Source organism: Bacillus rossius, chromosome 3 (genome assembly GCF_032445375.1).
Source record: "Bacillus rossius redtenbacheri isolate Brsri chromosome 3, Brsri_v3, whole genome shotgun sequence".
Taxonomy (NCBI): domain Eukaryota; kingdom Metazoa; phylum Arthropoda; class Insecta; order Phasmatodea; family Bacillidae; genus Bacillus; species Bacillus rossius.
The window spans coordinates 18,563,872-18,570,161 of NC_086332.1; positions in this window are offsets into that span (position 1 = coordinate 18,563,872).

Sequence of the window (6,290 nt, forward strand, 5' to 3'; positions counted from 1 at the left end):
GTACCTAGTCTTGCAAAATTCCACGAAATGCATATTTCAGTGGAATCGATTATCATTTACCTGTAAAGCACCGAGCACAGTCTTCATGCCCAGGCGTCATCGCAATCGGTTACCGCCCATAGACTTGTGTGCTTGTACGCATGCGAGACTTAAACCTAAACCAAGGTGTCAAAATGTCTGCAAGTAGTTCCACAGTAGGCACACGGACTTAACCTTTGCAGTTGTTTGCGCGTCATCTCAAATTATCAATACGCGTAAACCAAACATAATACTTATCGCAGTAAAACTTCATATGAGAAGGATTCTTCATATGAGAAGGATTCTTCATACATTTACTCATCTCATGTCTTCGGGTATCATGGTCAAATGCAAACGACATATCACAGTAACTGCAAGGTTGTCTAGTCGATGAAGTTGAACATTTCAGGCTCGAACTGGATGCTGCTATAACTGCTGTAGTACCAATTCCCGGTGTACTCTTAAACGCGTCGATACTTCGCTGTTCAGCGAAACCTTTACTTTCTGCAGAACAGAAGGACCTTTACATATGTTCAAGTGTCTTTAAAACTTATAATTTATTGTAAATGGCTTGCAACACTTTTTACAGCTAAACTTTTTGCGAGAAAGATTATTAGCGCATTCTTTCTTCTTGTGTCATTACTATTGTTCGAGAAAATCTTGTCCCAGTAACGACATCGATGCTGGGAAGACGCCGATGCACCTTCAGTGAACATCATTGATGCCAGTGGTACTGCAGCCTTTAAGTCTCCTTCACTGGCGAAACATCATTCCTCGAGTTTTACTTTGCAGCCATCAATGCAGTAATTAAGGTCTCTTCTGCTGGTAAAACCACGCTTGTTGAAGTCACCACTAGTGTAGTTGGTGTCGTATATACATTCCATCGGGATCTGCATGATCGCTGTTGAGATCTCTGCTGTCAATGGTACAACTCCATCAAAGCCTTCGCGGTTGTAGTCGACGATGTCAACGGAATCTGCGTCGCCGTCGTAGTCACTACCATCAGGGTCCCCGACGTCGATAGTACACAATCCATCAAGGTCTTCGTAGTTGTCTTCGCGACAGGCCGGCCGGTGGAAGGGGTTGGAGGAAGGGTTGAGGGGAGGACTTTGGATTCTGAGAGGATGTGGTGGAGGCCACGAGAGCGCGGATCCTAAAGGGAAAGGGGAAAAAGAGTTGGTGTTGAGTGTTACGTTGTTGGGGAGGGGAGGCTAGTCTGCATCATGTTTTAGCGGAAATATGTGAGTTACGTGTTCGTCTTCAGTTATAGTATTGTTGCCATTGAAGATTAGTAAATGATAGCCCAATTAGAAATTTTATTACACTACACAGCTTTATTTATTGCCACTATTTACTTCACTAACAAATAATCTGAAAATGCCGAATAATCAATTGCACTTTAAAATGTTGCTTCCCCCAGTCATTCGTTTTTACACACCGCACACCTCGCTGGGCCGCACCTCTGGCGCAACTCTCGCCGCAGAACCCCTCGTGGACCTCCGTCGCGGGACTCAGTCGCCGCCGCACACTTCCCTTCGCCGAGGATCAACTCGACGCTTCGCTCGGAACTTCGCTCGGAACTCCGCCGCGCCCGCGACACTATCGCCCGCGACACTATCGCCCGGAACTGAACTATTCGCCCTGGAACCTTCGTCCAGGGACTTCGCCGCTCTATCGCCCGGAAACTCCGCCGCGGGAAAACTTCAGACTCCCGACTCCACTCACTCACTCACTCACTCACTCACTCACTCACTCACTCCCTGCCCTGGAACCTTCGTCCAAGGACTTCGCCACTCTGCCGCACCCGCGGCACTATCGCCCCGGAATCTCCACCGCGGGAGAACACCCGACTGAACTCCCTCCGAGGCCAGCGTCCTCGGCTTATATATCAGCCCAGGCGCCTTCTAGAATTCACGAACGCGGCTGGGGCCAGTCGCGTCATTCCGCGCCGACCCGACGGCAGAAATCTCTCGAAACACGTATCGGCGGCTACCAGGTGGCGCGCGGGACTCCCCAGCGGCGAGGTGTCAGGTGTCTAGCTATCAGCGCCGCGCGGGGAGCAGAGGGCTGGAGGGAGGGGAAGCGCAGTACGGATGCAAACGATACATCGATGTTTTCAAAACATCGATGTATCGTTCATGAAACATCGATGTTACCATCGATGTTTTGAAGAGCGATACATCGCCGATGCATCGACGAAAAAGTCGAAAAACATCGACATCGTTCATCATTAAAATATCCCTAGTTTTTTATAATATTTTGGCTATCATTTCATGAATATTTATTGAATATATAAAAAACATTACTATACGACATTTAGTTTTCAAGATACAAATTTTTTAACTGTCTATCTTACTATAAAACCCTAAATTTTTAAGTAGGTATCAAAAATGTTGTAAATACTGAACTATTTGGTTGATTTCAGTATCAATTTTTTTCCAGTACTTTAAGATGTGTAAAATCATTTGGAAAAAAATAAATACTGTTAAAAAAATATTTGTTTACATAAGAATTTTATTTAAATTTTAAAAAATATAGGGAAAAAGCAGCGAGACTTCATAGACAATTTCATAGCTTGTTGTACATACAAGCAGGGGCGCAACAACAGGGGGGGGGGGGGCAAGGGTATTTTGCCCCCCCCCCCCCTCCCTTTGAAACCTTGAAGTGGGGGCAAACGGGGGCAAATAAAGTGCTGTACAAGTCGGATATGTTATTTCCACTAGTTGTGTAATCAATTTTTAGATAATAAAACTGCTTGTATAGCACCATTTTCCACCTTGAAATACAAATTTTCCCGGGGGAGGACCCCCCGCTTCAATAGGGGGGATCGATAATTCTTTATAAAAAGGTATATTGCCCCCCCCCCCCCCCCCCCCCCCCCCCCCCCTTTTCGAAAATTTAGTTGTTGCGCCCCTGCATACAAGCTAGTGACTGGTACCGATACGGTCTCGCTAGCTCTATCGAGAAAATTAATGTTACATTTTTAACCTGCACATACACTTCATGCTTTTTCCCTATTTTTGACGTGACGTCTAATAAATCGAAGAACGCCGGCTGCACGCACGAAAAAGTGTCCCGTAACGCACATTGACCTACTACGATGTGTCCCGTTACGCTCATTGTACGCTTGCGCCGCATCGCTCTTCCACTCGATTGGAACAACCATCGATTTGACTTTTCATTCATGTTTTCGTCGTTTGAATTATTATTATTATGTAATTTAACGATCGTCCACCGATTTTCAACACAATCGGTGCGGTTATTTAAAAGTAATGTTGAATTTTCAAATACGTTTTTGTACGCACAAAGGTGTTTTACAGTTACACATGATAATTCTAATTACACCCGGGATCTTTTGCACAATGTTTTAAAAAAATATTGTAACACTTTATAAATAATTTTGGTGTATTTGGGATGCGTATTTGTTATAAAATTATATTATAAAAACGAAATCATATTATTCCCCTACGGTGCTGTCAACTATGGTGACGGACGCGAGCCGAACGAATCGTGCTATCTACCCGCTTCCGCGGCAACCAGGCACTCGTTAATACATATTTTCCTTTGTTTATCGCGAGGGGCGTTATTATGAATGAATTATAAATAAACTTTCGTGCCCGGGGCCACAATTGTATATCATTTTGAGAACTGGAAGACATAAAAACGTATAATATTATCAACGAATTTTAATCTCCGCCCCAGCGCACCACGAGTGTCTGGGTTAGAGATTAAAGCCGAAATTATTTCTTAAACTTACAAATACTTATTTTATTAACAGCAAGGGCATTTTTATTAAATTCTACGTTTAATTTCACGACGAACAAACTTCGTCGTTAAATGTGTAATTGCGAAAAAGCGTAAAACATTCTCGACGATCTTGAAGTTAAATAGCAAACATGTATAAAAGTTATAGTTAAATAATCTCTTCGTTAAAGTAATAATCTTATTTGAATTAATGAGTGCAAATAAAAGTACATTTATCAATTAAATTGTGGATTTCATTTCACTCCATCTTTGTATCCATACAAAATAGTGATAATTCAATAAAAATGATTCAATTTTATTCATAAAAGTATGCAAATATTTCATCAATGTTTTGTTATGACGTTTTCACGTTAAACTATCGTCCGTAAACTGACTTTACAGACAACAGCTTTTAATACTTTTTTTTTTTTTGTTCTGCATGAGACACAACTGTAAATGGGTTGTGGATATTGTGGTCAGGAACTTGTAGTAAGTATGGCTTTTGGATACATACTATAATTTTAATCATTTCGGCATGTTTTTCTTAATATTTAAAAACATCGGTTAAAACATCGATGTATCGGTTGTCAGAACGATGTTTTTTTACATCGATACTTTTTCGTTTGAACATCGATGTTCGTGATATCGATGTTTATAGAGCGATGTTGCATCCCTAAGCGCAGACCCATGTGCGCACGGAACATCTCATGTTGCGGCGGCATGTGATGTCAGCCCAGCTAGCTCTGCACCTGCGCATGACGCGGCCTTGCTCATGATCGTAACAATATTTATTGGTGTAATAATATCGCGAAATCAAGTTTTTTTTTAAATGTCATATAGAAAACAATGACATAGTTCATTTTTTCAGGGTTTTTCTGTGAATAAACATTCCCGAAACAACCTGTTTTCATTTTCTGGCTCTAGTAGACAATTTGAACTTAAGAGTAGTTTGTGCAGACATGTGTCTAAATGTCATTCTGAAATTAATTACGTTCCAAGACAAAGGAAACCTCAAGGTGAAGGTTCACATCAGTGTGAACTATGGAAAATAAATTTGCACAACTTTTAACACTTCGAAGGTACCCGCACGAGAATCACAATTCGTACTGTGTACGACATTGTTACTGTATACGAAACATTAGAATTCAGTTTATTTTTCAGACTTCATATCTTGGAAAGATGAGAGAGAAAGCAACATAGTTAGTATGTTAGAGCCATGGGGGCAAAAAGGCATAATGATGAGACGAAACTATGCTCATACCAATGCAACCGTTCTGGTTATTACACCACGAAAGGCACTGGGCAACGACACGTCAAGATGCAAGGCAGCTGCAAAATTAATGGCTTGTGTCCAGCTAGTATGCAGGTGACATTAATGGTAGATGGGAAGTGTAAAGTTTATTTCTGTTCTACCCACTTTGGTCACCGGTGCGAATCAGGTCATTTGTGAATTCAGGCACCAAAACTAGCTGTCAGTCAGTAGCTATACCCCAGATACTAGGTATCATAGGTGAAGTTCGTGATTCAGTTTGTGAAACTATCCAAACTACATTCACTGACCAAGCACGACTTACAGAATATTGAGCGAGCATATAACTTGAGTTAGAATGTAATGAGGCATGCAGACGACGGGACAAGTGTCACTACATGGGTAATTGAAATGAATGAAAGGGAATCCTTTTCATAGACGAGAGAGCCAAACGCAAGATCGTGCATTTTCGGTTTTTTTTTTTTTTTTGTTCACTGTAAATAAATATGGCGGTGTTGATAAAAGGATACTAAAGGTCAATAAGGTTAGGTTAGCTACATTATAAATACTTTAAAACATTGTGGACGGTTGATTTGGATAGGATAGCTACATTAAAGTTACTGTGAAATCGTGTAAACGATTTCCTAGCACTGGATAGTTACGAAGTAAAATGTTATTTGCGAAGCAACCATAAAATGATTTCACAGTATTTTTAATGTAGCTATACTTACCTAATATAACCAACCATTCTCAAAGCTTTAAAATATTTATAATGTAGATAACCTATCATATGCTTATTTTGACTCAAAAAAAAACAGATACCATTTTATCTTCATTTACTGAATAATTCTGTAAATTACTTCTTGCTAATTTTAAGAATGACATCTCATAAGTTAAACCCGCGCATTTGGAGAATAAATGCCCACAAATTTATTTTTTTCCCCCAAATAAATATACCTGTTTTGGTACGGAAAAAGAAAGCGAGCATGAACTTCGGGGAACTTCGGGTGTGGCTCTCTCGTCTGTGAAATGAAGGCTTCCCCGAATGAAAGTAACAGCCAATGTGTTCTGATGTACAAACAGGGAGAAGAATACCCACTACTTCGGAAAGATGATTTCACCTTAATAATAATAATAATGAACAGTGCGCAATGTGTAATGCTAAAAAAATATGGCTCTGACTGTTTGTATGGATGGTACTCACGGTCTAAATAATTACAATGTCGAATTGATTACTTTGCTTGTCTCGTAATGAGGCAGAGCTTCCCTTTTGATTTTT